Here is a 21,795-nt window from a genome sequence, read left to right as displayed (position 1 = left end):
CAAGTTTTCAGAATCTGTAAATCAACATGACTTTCTTAGCCTGAGCATCATTACAGAAAATGTGTCCACCCATTGTGAAGACAAAGAGGATATGGAAAGCTACAAAGGCAGAAAGCAAAAACACTCATAAAGCTGACCACCCACAGGCAAACAGTGTTCACATTTTACTCATATCCTTCTGGAAAATTCTATACATATATACACGGAAATACGTATGCATTTTCCTAATGAATGGGTGATGTTACACATATTGTTCAATTGCATTCTCTTTTCCATGCTGAGCAATGTGTCCTGGGCTGATATTGTCCTTCTTCCTCCCTACAGACCACAGCCACACCCTTTGATTCCTCTCCAGAGCAGCCACCACCTCCCCACTTCCCTGACTTCTCTCCACAGGACTCAGTGCTCAAGGACATTGGCCTCTCCAGAGTCAGTTCTGCTTGCTCCCCAGGAGGCCCAGTTCTCTGACACTGGCCAGCATTTCACCATAGATAACCGAATAGGAAACCAGAAGAACATAAAAATAAGAGCCAGGTTCTGGAAGCCCATCGCCTGTCATCTTTAATCCTGGGCAGAAAGCTCCCCAAAATTCCTCTCCCTTTAGCCTTTTCTGTCTCCAATAGAAACAATGATTCTAACGTCTTCTGTGGGGGAACACCCACCTTTCTTGATTTTCTTTTCTCTCTGAAGATTGAAGCTAGAGCCTCACACATAGTAAACTTGAACTATACCATAAGTTGTGCCTATCTGTGTGATTTTTAGCTCCCTACCAACCCTTAGTTTGAAAATATCATTTTGCATGTGTTATAATGTACATGCCTTAACATTGGTCTACAGATGTGGTATTAGGGTTTGAATATATGTGTCTCCTCATTTAACCTGAAATGCCAGAACTTCAATGTGATGGTAGTAACAGGTAAAACCTTTAGATGTAATTAAGTCACAAAGGTGCAACTCTCAGGAAAGAGATTAGAGACTCTAAGAGGCTTGGGGGAACTAGTTTTCAGGTTGTTGTTGTCGTCGTCTTTAGTCTCCTTTGCCTGATGAGAGTATAGCCTTCATCCCCTACCATATGTAGCAAGAAGGTGCTTACCAGACATGCAACACCAGGGCCTTGAATTTGTACTTTCCAGCCTCCAGAGCTACAATAAATGAATAGTTTCTATTCTTAGCAGTTTCCTGGCCTGTGATATTTTTGTTGTAGCAGCCACAAGACTAAGGCACATGAGAAATAAAGAAGTTGAGTCTTTCTGTCATTTCAACTTCCTAACTAGAGGCAAAGCACATCTCTTTCATATCAACATAATCCCTCAGTGCCCCCCCATATGTAAAAGAATATAGCGAAATCCAGCATGCAACAGTGAAAATTCACACTATCCAAAAACTGGACAGGTAACACAAATAACTAGGAAGTAAAGTTAAATGTAAAGGACAAAAATGGCGTAGGAAATTGAAAAAATGACACAAAACACAAGCCTCCTATTTCTTTCAGTTATTAAATTAATTAGCATAAAATTTACTTTGAAATTCCTGTGAGTACTTTTAAATGCTAATTCCCAAGTTTTACACTTATAGCTCCATAGACAGGTAAGGATTCACAGGCTGTCTCCTGATCACAGGACTGACTACATTGTGTACAGCCCTGTTTGGACCAGTCTCTACCCACCTCACTGACCTAGCAGGTTATCTGGAAAAGCACTTCTAATGTGTAAGGACTATCAGAAAGTGTTAACACCCATGAGTAGATTATGTCATCTCTGGGACATAGCCCCAGAGACTACTGTCACATGGGGTTTTCAGTACATTCCATACCCCTTGGGAACACATGGAGTTATGATCCAAGTCATTAAAGAGAAATGCACCAAGAACATTTATGGAAGGCTTAATTAGCAGTCATTTTATATAACTGAGGCTTGGGATAGGAAATAAAACTGTTCTGTGACTATTCCCTGCCCCCACCCACCTTGGCATGGATATCTTAGGAAACTGCACTAAATCACTAAAAATAGGCTCAGTTCACAGAATGCTGGGAGAGAATTCTTCAGTGAACTGAATCCTGTATATGTTGTATTTGCAAAGTATGAAGGTGTGGGTAGAAGTACTCCTCACCAGCTCATTGTTCTAAACACATCCATGAACCCACTGGCCCAGAAGAAAATGGAATGTGTTATGTCATATAATTGAGAACAGCTTGATTGTTGCCCAGCTTATTTGGTCAAAGTGAGAAGAAAAGGAGAATGGCAGAAAATGTGAATGAAATGGGGACATCCAAAGTTTATTGATTGTTTTTTTGTTACCTTTCTCTTAGAACTTTACTGCAAGCCATCTAGCCACGACTTTTTCTCTTCCTTTGCTTTTCATCTATAGAAAAAAAATAAAGGAAAATATTTGTTAGTCTGCATCTGACAGGGGATTAATGTTAGAATATATAAGGAACTCAAAGCACTAACAAGAAACCAAAAAATCAGTCAGCAAATGAGCCAGTGAAATGAGCAGACTGTTCTCAAATCATGAAAGATGAATGGCTAGCAAATATGAAAAACATAAGTTTTTGTCAGTTATCAATAAAAAAACAACAAATGCTTGTGAGGATTTGACAAAATGGTACATTTATACTCTTTTACTGGAAATATAAATTAGTCTCTACATGAAAATCAGCATGGAAGTTCTCAAAATATGGAAATAGATCTACCATGTGATCCAGATATACCACTCCTGGGTATTTACCCAAAGGATTCAAAGTCAACACATCACAGATAGTTACTTGCACATTAATGTTTTCTGCAGTGCTAGTCATTATAGCTAAGTTATGGAATAAAACTAGCTGTCCAACAGTAGAGGAATGGGCACAGAAAATGCACAATGGTCTATTTCCAGCTATAAGAAAAATGAAGTTAAGTTGTTAGCAAGAAAATTGATGCAAGTGTAGATAAACATATTAAGTGAATTGAACTAGTCTCAGAAAGACAAATATAATTTGTCATTGCTAAATTTATATGTATGAATAAAAACCATGGATGTATACATGCCATGAACGTAGAAGGAAAACTGTTGAAAGGAATTAAAGGATCTAATGTAAGTGGGAGGAAGATAAAGGTACCAGAGTATGGGGAGAATTTGCTCATTATGCAATGTACACTTGTGTGAAAGTGTCCTTATGCAACACAGTACCATGCACAGTTAGATGAAAATTAAAGAAAATGTATTGATAAAAAGGTACTTATGGAACACTGTATGATGGATATAATGAATGTATATAATGAAAAATTAAATGGAATACATTGACACAAGATAATAGAAATAGTCCCTTTCTTCAAAGGTTTAAATGAGAACATTCATAAGTCAATCGTCACACTGAGTGCTCACTAAATACTAAACATGCATTTGTATATTCATATCTTTCCAACATTATTTCCCATATGCCACTTTTACATGAATCCCTCCAGTACTTAAAACCTATTCAGAGCTGAAGTTGTGGGATGGAGAGAGCTAAGCATTTGGCTCTGACTGGGGACCAAAATCCTAGTTTCTTTCATTTCCAAATCCATCTCATTTTGCTTCTGAAGGTTGAATATGGTTCTTTCAATAAAACCCACTTGGGAATTATAGTATTTAGGGATCAATTCTGGATGAAGTAAGTTAGGCAGTTTGCATTATTTTTTACCATAAAAATCACATTATACCTGGGTCAAGGAGATGACGCAAAAGGTGTGGGGATATATCTGACCTACATGGGCAGGTTACTTTACAACTCCTTCATCATCCAGCAGTATTAGCATTCATGGTTGACTATGTGGCAGAGCACTGAGTGCTACCTGCCTTGACTGGGTGTAGCAATCTTGTTAGTGTTCTGGAAACGAGAAAGGCTTATGTATTCATAAGCAAGGTTTAAAAAAATGGGAGAGATTTTTTTCTTTAAAATTTCAAGTCCATATTCTTTTATCCTAAGTTGCAAAATAGAATCTCATGGCCATTATTATAAGGTCAAAGAGGATGCTCTTCCAAGGCATGTCAAAGGGCACACTCATAAGACCTGAGCATTCATGTCTGAACTCTGAAATAGCATCTGACTGGTCACAGATAACTGTGGACAGTAGGAGGACTCCATTGCCTACTTTCTTGATGGATTTTGGTGAGTTCCCCCCTTCATGAATGGAAAAGCTTGTGAGATTACCAGTGAGTCAATTAAGGACAAATACTCTAATTACTTTTGGTGGCCGTAAATAAAACTATTCTGAAAATAATGGTGCTCTCTTCTAATAGAAAAGACTCTTAGTTATCTTCATGCTCAGCTAAATAGCATTTCTGAAATGAGAACATTATATTCATGAGAGACACTTAGGCTGAGTTGTCTTCATATAAAGATAAGTCTTTGGTGGGTAGAAATGAGCTCTTGTACTAAACTAGAAGTGGACGTGGGAGAAAACAAGCTAATAGGAACATGATTCTCGTTTTGCTACTTTCTAACTTACCTCTTTGACATTCTCTCTATTATTTAACAACTTTTAAAAAAATGTTCTTTTATTTAACTCAGCTGACCTCTTGGCTATGGAAGACACTAAATCTCTTTCTGCAATGATGAGATTTCTTGTTATATGAGAAAATAAATCTTTCTCATAGAAGACATTTTGCTTCAGTATTTTGTTACTTGCATTTGAAGGCATCTTTATCTTTTCTCTAGTCAATAATTGAAAATAATATTTATCATCATATAGTCTAATTGATATCAGACTATATCAAGAGATAGTGTCTTGATATAAGACCTACCTTGATTTAGAACTCACATATAGTCCAGGCTGGCCCTGAAATTTCAGAAATCATCCTGCTCTACCTGTTGAAAGCTGAGATTAAAGGAGCGAGACACCATGTCCAGCTATTTTTTTTCTTTGAGAATCTCTTGCAATGTGTTTAAATCATTTTTATCCTATTCCTTCCTTTACCTCTTCCCAGATACACTTCCTACCTCTCCAAACTCTCCCAACCTCATGCCCTTTTAAACTTTTTAAAAATAATCCACCTAGTTCAATTTGTGTTGCCCTTCTACTCACGGGCTTGGGACCATCCTAGGGAGCATTGTTGCCCCACCAAGAGCTACATCCTTCAAACTGACTCCTTCCTCCCCTAGAAACTATCAACTGTCATTAGCTTCTCAGGAAGGTACGAGGCCTATAATCCCCTTCCATGTTAACTTGCTTGAAATTATGCAGTTCTCATGCAGGCAACCACAGATATGAGTTCATGAGTGACAAGGCCATGTAGCATCCAGAAGATACTGTTTTAGCCTTGTCATCTCTGATTTCTGGCTCTTGTAAAGGACTCTTTCATCTCTTTCTGCAACGATCCCCCAACCTTGCAAAGGGGTGTAATACAGATATTCTATTTGTGTATGAGCACTCCAGTAATACTTACTTCCTGAATTTTTAATTGGTTGTGAGTTTCTGAGTTAGCCACCATGTGCTAACTCAGATAGGGTCTGAGAGCTGAAGTAATCTATGCATATGTGAGTACCTGTGCAGGTGAATACAAGTACCTGTGGAAACCAGAAAAGGATGTTGGCTCTCTTGTGGCTGGAGTCATAAGAAATTATGAGCTAGCCAATATGGGTGCTAGAAACTGAAATGGAGCCCTCTGCAAAAACAATACACACTCTAAAGCACTGAGCATTCCTCCTGCCCAATATTTTCTACATTTAGTTTTTATTTGTATTCAATAATGAATCTTCTAAAGACTTTAAGATCAAAGATGAGGATTTGTGAGGAAGTGATGAAAGGGTACCCTTGTATCTTATTTTGATAAATGTAAATTAGTGTGGCCATTGTGGGAAATAGTATGGAGATTTCTCAAGAGAATTAAAAAGGGAATTACTAAACTGAGCTAGGAATGCATGCCTGAAGTTTCAGTACTTTGATGACAGAGGGAGGAGGACCACAAGTCCAAGGCCAGCCTGGGTTACATATCAAGTTCAAGACATCCTGTAGTACATAATGGGACAGTGTCTCAAAGTAAACTTCCCTGGGGCATATCAATAGTCCTTCTGGGTGTGCTTGTAAAGGAAATGAAACCTGCGTATCAATGATCACTCCTTCGCTTACTGTAGCATTGTTCACAATAGCCAAGACATGAGATCATTCAGTGTCCATCAGCACTTGAATGGATTGGACAAACAAAAAATGTGGCATATACACACAATGAGGTGTCATTCAACTTTTAAAAATAGAAGGAAATTCTGACACTTGCAACAACATGAGATCAATCCAGACAGCATTATGCTACGTGATATGCCAGCACAGAGAGACAAATAATGTGTGTTCTCACTTCTCAATGGTGTCTAAAGTAGCTGCAGTCATATAAATAGAGAGCAAAAGGATGGTTACCAGGGACAGGATCACAACAAAGGGAAAATGTTAGTAAAAAACAAGAAAGTCCCATTAGAAGGCGTCAGAAGTTGTATTCTACTACACAGTTTGGTGACTAGTGATTACTAAAAGAGACTTTGGGTGGTTTTACTACAAAAAAAATGTAAGTATGTTAGGTAGTGGATATACTAACTAGCCTTATTTAATTACTCCACAGTGTTTGCATGTATCATAACATTATATCACTCTCTAAGAATATGGAGTTGTGTTATCAATCATAAATAAAATGAAAATTTGAAAATGTCAATTAAACTCTTCTCTCTGCCACACAATCACATTTTTAAACCACCCAGAGATAGATAAGCACAATAATTAGGTACTTTTAGGATGGCAGTGCCACCCATTGACACTGTCACTTGCTACTAAATCTGTGCTACTGGCATACCTCCATGGGGCTGCTCTGGCTACCCAACACAAACCACTGATAGCCTCTGAGGACTTCTGTGTCTTTACTGAATATGATTGCTCTTGTTTGCTCACAACTGTACATAATTTTAAGCAAGTCCAGTTTAGGAAAGTCTAGATTTGTCAAGAAGCAAAGCTGGTGAGTGTTAAAGAGAAGGGTCTTTAGTTTGAAAACACAAATTTCCTAGCATTTCTGGATATGCTGGAAATAAGATAGGCCTATATACACCTCAGTGTTCTAGTGACTTCTCCAGTTTCTGAGGTCAGTGTGAAGTGGACTAGGCAGATAACTGTGTGATGCAGAGCTTGAGTCCAGGATACAATGCCAAAGAATAATAGAATTAAATTCTTGTCCTAGCACTGACTTGCTAGAGTTGATTTGGAGCCTCAAACAAATCATTTTGTTTTGCTCATAGGGAAATCATATTAAGAAGCTTATTCCACATAAAATGGTTTGGGTTTCTGTGAAGAAAGGAAATACGATTGGCCTTGGCAGAATAGTGGATTACATATAGAGAAAATCAGATCTTCTGAGAACATTGGCTCTTAAGTGGGACTTAGCATTCTCTCTGTACAAACTTTACATATTGTAGTTGCAAAAGCTACAGTGGGCATCTTAGCTTTGATAGCCCAGTGTTTTTTCCCTTCTCTCCCACTCAAGATTACAGATGAGTCTGCTTCCAAGGAAGCATGCCAAGAGTGATGACATTCTTGGCATCACAGTGCCAGGCTTTCCTAGGTGATTTCTCTACAAGTTTTCACTTTATGTCACACGAGGTATGAGCTAATCTTTCATGTATGTTGGGTGCCAGGGTTACTGAGTGAATTTAATGTTCCATATTTATTATATTTTTATTGTGATCAACTGAAGAACATTTGGGGTTTGTTGTTGTTGGTTCTGACTTTTTGTGCTTTGGCCCCAGGGAGGACAAAGCAGGGAATGTGATTACAAAGGATGAAGCATCATGAACACTGACTTAAATGGAGCTTTGAGCTTGAGTTAATCTTCATGAGGCCTAGACGACATGATGTTCTTCCTCTTTCTCCTCCTCCTTCTTTCTCCATCCTCATCATCCTCATCATCCTCCTCTACCTCCTCCTCCTCCTCTTCCTCCTCCTCCTCCTCCTTCTCCCTCTCCTTCTTTTCTTTTTGATTTTTTCCACACAGAATTTCTCTGTGTATTCCTGGCTACTATATCCTGGAACTTGCTTTGTAGACCAGATGTCTTGAACTCAGAGATCCTTCTGTCTCTGCCTCATGAGTGCTGGGATTAAAGGAGTTTGCCACCACTTCTCAGCCCCTTCAATGGGGATTTTCCTGTCTTTGCCTCCCCAATGCTGGGATTACAGGCATGTGCAATGTATCTGGCTTTGTATGGGTACAGGAGATTCAAACTCATGTCCTCATGTTTGTTTGGCAAGCATTTTACCAATGGAGTTATCTTCCCAGCCACAAATGATACTTTAAAAAAAGAAACAAAAGTAAGTTGAAATCTCCACTTGTGCTGATAGTAGAAAGGACTTTTTCTATGAAGAAAGGCCCATACCTCAGTAGGGAAAGCTGCTTCAGTGTGCTGGGCCATTCAGCCCCAGATCAGCAGTTTTCATTCAGCTGCAACACAGAGAAAGCTGAAAAGCTTAACAGAGATCACTGACTCACTGGGCTTGTTATCTTACTCAAGAGTTTACTGACCTTGAAAACCTCACTATGTTTAGCAGAGCTTTTGTATTTGTATCTGTGAGGTAGAATGATGGACTGAATGTCTGTGTCTCCCCCAGATGCAGGTGTCAATGCCCTAAATCCCTGTGGAAGTGCTACTATTGGGAGACTAATGGATTCGGAGAAAATTATGGAGCTGGAGCGCCCATCCTGGAGTCAGGACCCTTATACAAAGAGGGGGCGAGTGTGTGTCTGTCTCTCCAGCATGGGAGAGAACACACAATGAGAAGGCACTTGCTTAAAAGTCAGGAAGTAGAGCTCACCAGGGATGGACTGGGTGATGTCTTCATTTTTGGTTTCTCATGCTCTTGAAGTATGCGAAATAAATGTTGTTGAACCAACAGCTTCTGACCCACCTGTGGGTTACAGTTCCACATGGAATAACTGGATATGGTCCCAAAAATTGACAGTAGTACAAGTTTCTGGACATACAACAGCAAAATGTAATTGTAAAACATAGGTGTGACAAATCCAAGATATCTTGACAACACTCAATGGTGTTGAATAGCTTCACTGCAGATTTGGTTCTGAAGGGAAAAAAAAGGCAAGTGCACTTTCTCCTGGGACATATGCTGTTATTTATGTAACATGAAGAAATACTGCCTGAAACGCTGGGTCAGACTGGAGTTTGTGTTGAGGAATGAATTGCAGTATTTTTACTGTACACATGATATTTTCTACAGATACAAAAGTATGGTGCTTTATGGAAACAAAGACTTTTGATACTTTTCTACTATCATTCACCTGTATATAAGCATCACATTAGTTTATATTGGAATTATATTATGTTAGAGTCTTTAATTTAAACTTATATTCTGTTTCAGGATGCGGAGAAATAGCTCAGGGTTTAAAATTTATAGTGCTCTTCCAGAATACTAGAGTTCAGTTCCTAGTACACATGTCAAGTGTTCTAGGGAATTTGAAACCCTCTTCTGGCCTAAGAGGACACTGTATTATTGTAGACAAACCCACATTCAGACACATACATTGAGATGTAATTAATTAGAAAATCTTCAAAAATTGTTTCTGACTGGGTTACCTCACTCAGGATGGTTTCTTCTAGTTCCATCTATTTGCCTGTGAATTTCAAGAGTCCATTGTTTTTTTTTTTTCCACTGAGTAGTACTTCATTGTAAATGTACCACATTTTCTCCATCCATTCTTCAGTTGAGGGGCATCTAGGTTGCTTCCAGGTTCTGGCTATTACAAATAAAGCTGCTATGATCATGGTTGAGAGCAGATGTCCTTGTTGTATGAATGTGCATCTTTTGGGTATATGTCTAAGAGTGGAATTGCTGGGTCTTGTGGTAGACTGATTCCCTAACCCAGTCACTAAAAGACAAAAATGGTATGTACTCACTCATATATGGATTTTAGACACAGAGCAAAGGAGTGTCAACCTACAATCCACATCTCCAGAGAAGCTAGGAAACGAAGAGAACCCTAAGAGAGACATGCATGGTCTCCTGGAGAAGGGGAAAGGGACAAGATCTCCTGAGCTAATTGGAAGCATGGGGTAGAGTGGAGAGGAAGCTATAAGAATGAGAAGGGGAGAGCAGCTCAAGCTCCTGTTGCCATGGCTTCTAAGCCATGATTGACTGTTGCCTGCAACTACAAGTCAACTAAACTGTTCCTCATTTTAATTGCTTTTGTCAATGTATTTGTCCTAGCAATGGGTAAACTAACAAAGGCTCCCATATACCTGGTATATCATAAAATTTTCTTGTCAAAAAAAGGTGGAAGTTGCTAGGTGAAGAAGCTTAATAAAGTCTTGGCTAAACACCCAAGCCTATATCCTGTCAACTGAGTAGCACAAAAGTAAAAGTTCTATCACATTTAATGCTGATACAAGTCACAAATAAAATACTATATTTAGTAAAATATCTAGAGATCTGCAATCACCAAACAAAATCTAAGAATTATGGAGGGATCCACAGAGATATAAATGTGAATAAGCAACACAGGGAGCAACAAACAGTAGAAGTCCCCTGTTTTTGTAGACCTCCTGTCTGAGTCAGATAAATGGTTAATAATCTATAAATGGGACTGAATGTGCAACTCAGTGGTAGAGAACTTGCCTAGCATATATAACACCTCAAGTTTAATCCGCTAGACTATAAAATAAGGAGAAAAAAGCAAAACAAATATATAATATTAAATAATATGCCTAGAGGTAAGAATGCCTTAAAGAAAAATAGGTAAAGTATGCTGGGGGGGCATAGCTATTTTGTACAATGTGACAAAGAAAGGTCCAGTGTCTTTGGCAATAGGGATTTACCTTCCAACTTTGGGGACAGCCAGTAGGTAAAAAACCAACAATCCTACCTAGCTGTGACACCTATAAATCACAACAATGACTAGCATGATGCAATATCCCTAAGGGTGCAGCACTGGCAAGCACACCTTGGCAGTAACCAATGTCTCTCTTGTTAGACTTTAGACCTGCTCACAAGATGGGAATTGTGACTGGTACTGGAAACCTGCCAAATGCCCAGGGCTAGAGAAGTCATGGATCTTGGAGAAGAACCTATAACCACCACTTTGCTAGAGCAGCATGATCCATAACTGCGCTCTAAAGTGTGCCCCTACCTCTCATTAATGAAACTTCTCTTTGCAACAGAGACCAGACAATCAAAATTTAAAGTTGTAGAACCCAGTCCCAACTGATGCATCTAAAATTGAGATCCAACCTAAGACTCAGCTAACTTTGAGGAACAGAAAGCAGAAATACTTTAAGAGCTAGATAATCAGAGTTTTGCAGTGAAACACTCCTAGTAATGGCAGAAACTACACCCACAGAGTCTCACCATCATGACTGCCTAAACATGAGTTGAACAAGGATAAAAACAATAGACATGCTTGGGGTGGGGTGGGGTAGACAATGGCGGCTCAACTCTACACAGAAAACTACAGGAAACTAAGGAATGCTGACATCAGGAGAAATGATCTTCCAAAGGGAAAAAAAGAGCATGCTTACTTAATACCAAATGGTCAGTCCTGAAAATATACACACATCACATACAAACTGAGCAGGTTGTACTTAGGAATACACACACACACACACACACACACACACACACACACACACACACACACACACGTATATGTATGTAATAGCAATTAATGAAAACAGAGGACATGGGTTTGAAAGCGAGCAAGAAGGGATATATGGGAAGGTTTGGAGTAGACAGGAGAAGGGTGAAATGATCTTATTATAGTATAATCTCAAAAAATAAAAGAAGCATTTTTTAAAAAGTTTTATCTGGTTTGTCTAAAAATGACATTTGAGAATACCTCTTCATGAATTAAGCATATAGGCTGTGAGGTTAGTTTTAACTGTCAGCCTGACATTAGAGTCTCAGTGAAAAACTGTCTAGACAGCATTGGACTGTGGGCATAGCTGGCTTGTGAGGGACTTTTATATTTGGTTACTTGAGTAGAAGGACCCACCCTTAACGTGGGCACCACCACGACACAAGCTGGGCAGGGCACTGGGCTGCATAAAAAGAGAAATCCAGCAGAAAGCAAGCATGTAATAGGTCTCTCTCTCTCTCTCTCTCTCTCTCTCTATATATATATATATATATATATATATATATATATGTCTCTGTATGTGTCTGTCTTTGTCTCTGTTTCTGTTTCTGTCTCTGTCTCTCTCTCTGTCTCTCTCTCTCTCTCTCTCTCTCTCTCTCTCTCTCTCTCTCTATGTGTGTGTGTGTGTGTGTGTGTGTGTGTGTGTCTGTTTGGTTGAGGCTGTAATGTGACCAGTTACTTCAAGCTACTGGAACTTCCCTGCTAATGGACTGAAATTGTAAACTAGAAGAAATCACTTCTCCCCCAAGTAGCTTTTGTGTGTATATTTTATCAAACAAATAAACAAAATTGGAAACAAAAACATAAGCTAATCAGGAGTTGGGGAGGATGATGTTCTAGGAAAAAGTGCAGCCAAAGGTCCCAGGCAAGAGACTGGCTCATAAAAATGATCTTTCCAAATGACTCTGGGAATTCAAAGTTGAGGTTCTATCAGGGAGGAGTGAAAGTGACAAGGCCCATGGGCCACTTCAGAAGAGAAAGACCCTTTTAACCATGAGGGCTGTAAAATAATACTACATTTTCACCCCATGATCTACATTTTACTGGATTGTTGCTTAGGTCAGGTCGGTTTCTATCCACAGATACATATTTATAATTCTTATCTAACCTCCAAAGCAAAGCCTGGGTGGTGGCTAAGCTTCATTTTAACTTGTTTGGATTTGAAATCACCTGGCTGACACATGTCTGCATAAGTCTATTGAGGTCATTTTCAGAGAGGAATGACAGAAGAAGGCGTTTCCACACTAAATGTAGGTAGCATCAACTCTTAAGCTGGAGTCATAGACCAAATATGAAACAGAAAAGGAGAAAGCAAAAAGGCCAGCATTCACCTCTCTTTGCTTGCTGGCTGGATGCAAAGTGACCTCGTGCCTGACTCAAGCTGCCTGCTATCAAGCCTTACTGACATGATGGATCACATCCCTTCTTAAACTATCAGCAAACATAAGTCCATCTTCCCCTGTATCGATTTTGTCAGGCAGTTTTCACAGTGATGGGAAAGTAACAGATACAAGCATAAACTAGCATGTGTTGTGTCGCTTTCTCATGAACATAGCAAGTGGCCATTGCTCTTAGTCTTCTTTTTTTCCGTCCATTTTTTAATTTAAATTGGAAACAAGATTGTTTTACATGTCAGTCCCAGTTCCCTCTCCCTCCCCTCCTCCCCTGCTCACCACCACCAACCTTCATATCCCATACCCTTTCTGCTAAACAGGGAGAGTGAGGTCTTCCATGGGGGGTCTTCAGAGTCTGTCATATCCTTTGGGATAGGGTCTAGGCCCTCCCCCTTGTGTCTAGGCTGAGGGAGTATCCCTCTATGTGAAATGGGCTCCCAAAGTCTATTCCTATGCTAGGGATACGTACTGATCTACCACAAGAGCTCTTAGTCTTCTTTACATGCTTCAAATAGCTATGTGCTCCTAATTTCCACACTTAGTGGATTGTGGCTAAGACACTGCATTTGAAATCAAGTAGAGAGTAGTTCAAATTAAGAGCTTCCTAGATCTCCAACCCTGGGAACCCTGCATAGGTCCTCAGAAAGACAGTTTCATTCATCTCATTTTTATATAAGGCATGGATGAAGAAAACTCATTCTAAAGGAAGGCATCGATATGGAAATGAGAAATGGTTCTCTGGTGCTGTCCTTTCTTTATCAAAACATTTATAAACATGGACTATACAGGAAGATATTTAAACTGGAAAACTATACAGGAAATTTTGTCTAAAACAGAAACAAGGAAAACTCTGAGAATCACCATAAATATCTCTTCAGTGCTCAATGCGGGCTTCTGTGGGCATTGAATTGTTCCATTCATGCTGGGATGACACACCTATAGTGTGAATATTCTTCATCTCCATTTTCCAAGAAAATTATGGCTGAGACCAGATGAGTGAGTTTAGCTGAGATTACATAGCATGTCCGTGGCAAAAGTGGAGCTGTTATTTAGCTCTTGTGATTCCCTGAGGAGGGGGGTGGTGTTTAGGAACAACTTCAGCCCCTGATATCTTAGCAGAAGGGCAACTCAGCGATTAACCCAGTGGCTGCATTGTAAACCTCCCTCTTCCTTTCTGGTTTTGCTTCCATACTGGGGATCGATGGGTAAAGAAAATTATTGAACTCATCAAAAAGCTTCAAAAATTTCTGATTATGTGTCAACTACTAAGGATATATGAATAAAAACTTTATTCTAAATGGATTCTATAGAGTGTAGAACTTAAACAGGAGAACAGAAAGCTTTCCACATTCTGTAGCCTCATTTGGTAAGGAGAGTTTCCATTTCTGACTCATCTTGGAATCTGAGGACTACCAGGGAGCCCACCATGTGGGGGGGCACCTGTGTGGGTTTTTGAAGCATCATGCTGACATTACCTGTGGTGACAGAGAGCCATTATCATAAGCAGTTAAGCTCCATATTTGCTTCAGGGAATAGACCAGACCTCAACTGTCATGAGAAAGCAAAACTTCTGACAGCTGCGTGCTTTCCATTCTCAATCCACACTGCTCACCTGGAAAATAAGAAGACAGGACCTTCTACTGCCAGTGGAGACCCACCTCTACTTGATACTTTGTTCAGGGGCAGCTTCTTCTGCAGACACTGTAATATGAGCCAGGGCTTTAGGCCAAGTTCACCTCTGCAAGAAAAGTACTTCTATAATACATATTATATTTATTTATGTATCTATGTGTCTGTGTGTGTGTGAATTTATATGATTCACATGTCTCCAGGTGCCCAGGGAGACCAGAAAGAGTATCAGATCCCAAAGAGCTGAATTTTCTGATGGTTCAAGTCATCCTATGTAGGTGCTGAGAACTGAACCCCATCCTCTGCAACAGAACCATCTATCTAGTCCTAGAAAAGTATATTCCAAAAAGGACACACAATCTCTCTTTTTGAGTCCTTGGTTGCCTTCCAACTTGCCATAGAGAATGTAGAGAAAGAGAATGACTTCTGGAACAGTGACAACCAGCACCCTCTGATAAAGGAGCCACACTTGGCATTAGTCTGTCTGGTGGCTGGACTGATGGATGCATCCTTTGCTTCTGTGATCACTTTACATACTCAACAATTCTGTGTGAACATCGGCAAAGGGTTTTGATTACTATTTCTATTTTTCAGGGGAAACTGGGGCAGAGAGGTGAAGTGACTTGCCCCAGATCACAGAGAGCACATGGCACATGTCAGAATTCACATCTACGCATTGTGACCCGTGCAATTGTGGCTAGGTGAATGACGCTCAGCCTGTCTGCTTCCTTGTAAGAGAAGTGGGGGAGAATCAGCCAATATCTCGGATTGTGAATTGATAGGGAAGGTAATGGGGGAGATGCAAGAGAACCCCTGGTTTCCATGAGAAGTTCCTGTTCTCTCTTGTCCTTCACATAACCTGGCGGGGGGGGGGTGGCAGGGTGTGGGGGGGGGCATCGCCTCTTAAGCAATCTTGTAGAAACAAAAAGCTGAAAAGAATATGATTCTTGCCAGAGCCAACGATAATAAGGCTGATTTGTTCAGACTTATTCTTTTGTTTCCATAAAAGATCCTCCTTTAGTTTCCCCAGCAGTCCCACAGAGCCAACCCAAACTGAAAACACACGCAGCCCCGGAGAGCGCAAACTCATTGTTGAAACATGACAGATACTTAAGGAATCAGGAAATTTCTTCTTCTTTAAATGACCAGGTCCCCAGCCATGTTTCGTGGGTGAAACATGACAGTAGAGCAGCTGAGGCACACAGTGGGGCTTCATGCCCCTGTAGGGAATGGATACCCAAGGCTGTGTTTGCCAGCTGGCACCCATGGTCTATGGACAAGATATGCATGGCTTGGCCTTCCAAGTTGGAGCAGTTGCTGGCAGAACACTGTGAGCATGTCAAAGGAAGGGTAATTTTTTTAAAGGCCCATCACTGTTTTTCTTTCTTTAAATGGTAGCCACTGAAAAGTTGTGCAAACACTTCAGCTGTGGAATATTTAATCTGACATTTGGCATGGCTCCTTTGTTGATCCAAGACTTGAAGAATGCAATGCGTGTGTGCTCCTAGTTCTTTCCTTGCTTACAAAAAAAAAAAAAAAAAGATAAACCAGATACAGCAGTTTCATGTTCCTTGTCCTGGCTTGGAACTGGTTTTGTAGCAGGATGTTTCCCTGATTCTCCAGAAATGGAACAATAACTACAGACCACAAGACATGAGGTGAATAGTCATTTCACCAGGTGGGCCAATGTAATGCCTTTTTGGAGTGGGGCTAATAAAGACACCATGACCATGGCTTTTGCAAGAGGTGGGCAGCTTTTCTCCTAGAATCTTGTGTTTCAAGTCTTCGGGGTATTTCATGGAAACATTATCCAAAAGGGCCCTCCATTCCTCCCTTATTTTTGGTGAGAAGAAACCAAAAACCAAAACAAAACCAAAAAACAGAAAAAGAACCTTGTGGGATTCTGATGCCCACCCCCCACCCCTTGCCCTGCACTGGTCACAGGCATGCTTGCTGCCTCTGCTCTTCAATTCCACTGGGGAGCTACCCATTCTGTTCCTTCTTAGTTGTCTCACTGACACACTCTTTCCCTACAAAGTGCATGTCTGCTCCCTTTCTTTAAATGAAACAGTTTCTATCTCTACACAGGTGAGAACATTGCCCAGTGTGTAGTGTTCCCAGAAAGATAAGGCAGTAGGCAGTTCTTTAACAGAGGAAGTCCTGACCAACATTCCAGAGCAAAGCATGTACTTTCCCGGATGCTTCCTCACTGGAGAAGGAAGCAGTTGAGTGACATCAGAAAACACAACTCCTAAAGTCTCATCCTGTCTGCAGGCAAGCCAGTCACACTAAAGAGTAACAACATCACAGGTTGGGAAAGACAGCCTATTTATTCTCCCCCACACTGAATTCTCAGAAGCGACAATGCAGACCTAGAGTTGAAGCTAATATGAACCACGTCGGAGCCAATAATAACGCTCATGGCTGTTGCTTAGCAACAGATGATGTAATTCTGCTTCAGCAAATTCCTAAAAACAATATTCCATTTTTAAGGGAGGATGGATGAAGATGGATCAGTAGAGAAAGAGACTCAGGCAGAAATATTCAACAATAGAGGAAAACAAAGAAACAACCAAAGACCCTTATATTGCAGGGAAAACTGAAGACTGGAAATTCTAGTTCGAGTTTCCAGGCCTCATTCCAAACAAAAATTTATCTTTGTTTCTCATGGATAATTTTTAAAAATCAAATAGTTTTTAAAAATAAAGTCCAAGTTTGTGCTTTTATGGTTTTAGAGTTTGAATAATTCAGTTTTGTGAGGAAGAAACTTCTCAGCCTCAAAAAACTTTAGTCAATGGGCAAAAATGGGCTTCAGAGCAGGAAATGGCTATAAAAATGGGACTTTGGGGCAAATACAATTTTGATTTAAAAGAGATATACATAAATACTGCTAACTGCATTCCTCTATTTGGAGTTTTTGACATTAAATATTTGCTTTATATGTAGCAGGAAAAGTGACAATAAAAATGCATTGTTGCTGAGATTGATGACTTCTCTTTATGCCATCCTAGAGCCCTCATCCAGTGGCTGATGGAAGCAGAGACAGACATCCACAGAAATACACTGAGCTGAAATCTGGAATTTAATTGAAGAGAGGGAAGAATGAAGAGCGAAGGGGTCTGTACCAGGTTGGAGAAACCCACAGGAACAGTTGGCCTGAACAAGGGAGAGCACATTGACCCCAGATGCTGTCGGGGAGGCCAGTACAGACTGATCCAGACCCCTGAACATGGATGTCAATAAGGAGGCCTCTGCACTCCAGGGAGCCTCTGGTAGTGGATTAGTATTTTTTCCCTAGTGCAAGAAGTGACTTTGAGAGCCCATCCCATGTGAAGGGTTACACTCTGACCCTGGACACATGGGGAAGGGCCCAGGACCAGCACAGGAAGATTTGGCAGACTTTGCAGAGCCCCAGTTGAGGGCCCTACCCTGCCTGGGGAGTGGTGGATTGATGGGGTGGGGGTGGGTTGGGTGGGGAAGGAGGGATGGGAGTGAGGGGAGGGAGAGGGAGAAGGGTCTTACATGTGAAACAAGCTTGTTCCCTAACTTGAACTAATAAATAAAAACAACAACAACACCAAAAAACAAAAAAAAATGCATTCTTCCAAACACTCTCTAGTTGAATATGAAAAATCAGTGTGTGATGTAGTCTGCAAAATTTACTATGTTTCAAAATGACTAGAAGAGAATTTAATGTTCTTAGTTCAAAAAAAATGGTAAGTGTTTGAGAAGCTGGAACAACTTACTACCCCAATTTGCTCATTAATGTGCATAATTAAATCATAATATCTTACTTCATAAGTCTGTGCAAATGTTATACATCAATCGCTGATAAAAATCTTTATAAAAAAGCCTAGCAGTGTGTTTCTTCTGGCAAGGTGTTCTTAAGTCCTGGTGTGAGGTAAATCTGATGTCTCACTATGACAAGGTACAGCAAGTCAAAGAACTGCTGTGGAGAGTTTCCAGAATTCTTCTCAAAACAGCTTAAATGCATTCTTCATCATCTTTGTCAAGCATCAGTCCTTCTCAAAACAGCTTAAATGCATTCTTCATCACCTTTGTCAAGTGTTACTCATGTAAGAAGATCTTCATGTTCTGCCTCAATAATGAGCCAGTTGTAATTAAAACTAGAGTGTGTGAAATTCCCTAAGTCAAGAATGTTTCATAGAAATCACATCTGGAAGCTTCTCTAAGTGTTCTTATTGGTCTGGTGTCCTCAAGGATGATATCAGAGCACACTTCACTAAAAAATTGGGAAGCACCATAGGGCTTGAAGAATCCTCTTAAGTTTCTTAACTATAACATACTGTAGGTATTAAGCAACCATTTAGGGCATGGGATGAAGAATAATGATACCTGGCATGCTGACTCTACTTGACCTGAAGCAGATTCTGGAATGTCCTGTTGATAGATAGTAGAAGTAGTGGTCACAAATTGATTAACAATGGCTGTCACATGTACAATGCAATAATGTTGATAGCACAAATGGCTTTATATTACCAACTGTATCCCAGAATTAGACTGAATGAGTTTCTACTGGCTATATACTGATCAACATATATTTCCAACAGTGTTCAGCCTATCTCAGGGGCAACTATTTCAGTTTTCATTCTTATACGACTATCTTTGTGCATGTTTAGAAGCGCTAGGGTCATTTGCCAAAACTGTAGAAAGACGACAGTCTATGCTAGGCACTGCAATATACCAGTTAAGTTATTGTGACACAGCTACCTCTCCCTTAGATAACCACTATTTCATAATTGAGCATTTAAAAAGTGAAAGGGGTCAGAAAAGAATGCTTTTAATCACCTTCTTTTACTTTCACCTTTCCCTAGTCTTATATCTACCCCTCCATGAAAGGGATGGTTTAAAGAAGGCAATATTATGAACATAGTATGAAAGTATCTCCCAGCATCCTCATTGCCATTCTGTTTCAATAGATTTCTTACATGTGTATATTCAATATATGCAGTGGAAACCTCAGAGAAATGAACTAAATTCCAATGGAAAATATACTAAAATTACTTCCTGCCATATTGCTACAACAGAAATCTTATTGGCAGAGTAAGCTGCAATATTATTCCCAGCAGAAGATTTCTGCATATGTGAAAAAGTATAATTGCTTAATTCAACACAAGAAGAGGAAGGAAAAAGTGAGCAAGTTGGGAAGTATATTGCTATAGCTGTAGTTAAGCATCATATTTATTAAAATCTAACTTAGGAAAAGCCACGTTTATTAGACACAGAAAGAAAGTGATGAATTGTCTAAGGATGTCACACCCAATAAAGTTCAAGTCCATAGAGGGTTCTGTTACGATAAATCTTTCCACCAAAAGCCGCCGAGCCCCACCGCCACGTGTGTGTTTTATGCCAGCCGCCCGCCCGAGTTAGAGCCGAAATTAATACATAGAAGCTTGTATTAGGTTCAAATGCTGCTTGGCCAATGACTAGAATTTCTCTTCTGTTAGCTCAGTCTTAATTATCATAAATCTATAAATTTTATAGACTTATCTTATAGAGGATGCCTTTCGCTGGCACCCTCTCTTGCTGGTGGCTCACATCCCACTGCTGGAGGAGGCGAAGGGGAAAAGGACACTTCCTGTTTCTCCTTGCTTAAATATTAGTCTCCTTGCTATGTCACTTCCTGCCTGGATCACCACTTCTCTACTACATTTCCCAGAATCCTCTTTGACTCCTAGTCCCGTACAGCTTGCTGTCTCATTGGCCAAACAAGTACTTTATTCAATAATCAATAAGATGAACATACACAGTACATTCCCCATCAGGATTCATTAAAATAAAAAGACTCATAACCTTTAATATCAAAAATGTAAGAACTTGAGAGTCCATTTGGAGGTTGTAGCTGGGGAGCATAACTACTGATAATCCCCTAATGGAAGACTGGCCTCCTCTGTCAAGGAAGGTCATCCTGTTTGACCAAGTTTGCAACTTCAGGAAGAATGCACGTGGAGCAGAAAGGGAGGAAGGGGAGAACTCCAGACCAATAGAATCAACCCTAGTGATCAATGGGATAACAGATGTTGCAGCCAGATTGCCCTCACAGTCTGGAACAAGAAAGTTTAAATGAGTTTGGAGACAAAAGGGCAGATTAGAGGAGGGAGTATGGGGAAAGATGACTGAATACCTTTGAAAATGCCATATGGAAACCTACTACTGTGAATCTTCCTAAAATATGGGCATGTACATATATAAAAGGAGTTCACATACAGGTGCCCTATAGTGGTGGAACAATGCTTCTCTGAGACATCACAGTCTATTAAATAAAAGGACAAGTGCCATGTATGGGTTACCTCTCTGAATTGTTGGTTAATCCCATAGATATTCCTTCCCCCCAAAAAATACTATAGGTTTTTTTCTATTGATTTTTAGTTACCCTCCTGAGCTTAATGGTAAGATCCTATCACTAAAGAGATCCTAGCAAATGGAAAATTTGAGCTGCTGTCAACCTGAAAGCTTCATTCCTCCTGGCTGACTTTCAGAGTGCTAGAAGACAGAGTGTGCATTACAAGGAGAGAAAGGTTATCAAAAGTTTTACCCAACTGTAAACCCTGTGAGATAAAATAATGACTAGACTGGCAAGATATACCCACTAGTGTAATAGTGGCACAAATACTGGAGTAAACAACCACTTATGGATTGAATATAAGGTCTGTTCCATAAGCCATATGGTGGAACTCATGAATAGTACCATTAGTTGGACAAAAAAAATCCAAGGCTGGCTGGTTCATAGGCTCTAATGAAAAATATAATGCTATCCATATGATAAATGAACATAGTTACAAATTGCCCATAAGTTCATATCTTTTATCCACAGATGAAAACATCTCTCAGTTCTCACCAGAGAGGTTTCTTCTAATAGTTGATGGTGATTAGCACAGAAATCCACAACTGGTCAAGTGCAGAGAGAAGGAGACTGTATATACACAAGCAAACATTTCTCTGCTAACTATTTATGTTTGAGTCCCACACAGCCAATGAAGACCTGCCTGACAGCAATCCCTAGACACCCTACAAAGAAAATGGGTCACACCTCCTAGACTACACTGGATCCAACTTGCTCCATTTCAATGAACACTCCGGCCAGAGGTTCAGGTACTGACTTCAATCAAGTTGAGGA

The sequence above is a fragment of the Cricetulus griseus genome, chromosome 2 (assembly GCF_003668045.3).
Source record: "Cricetulus griseus strain 17A/GY chromosome 2, alternate assembly CriGri-PICRH-1.0, whole genome shotgun sequence".
In the NCBI taxonomy this organism is placed as follows: domain Eukaryota; kingdom Metazoa; phylum Chordata; class Mammalia; order Rodentia; family Cricetidae; genus Cricetulus; species Cricetulus griseus.
The sequence above is the reverse complement of the archived record's forward strand: the minus strand, read 5'-3'. Positions refer to the sequence as shown.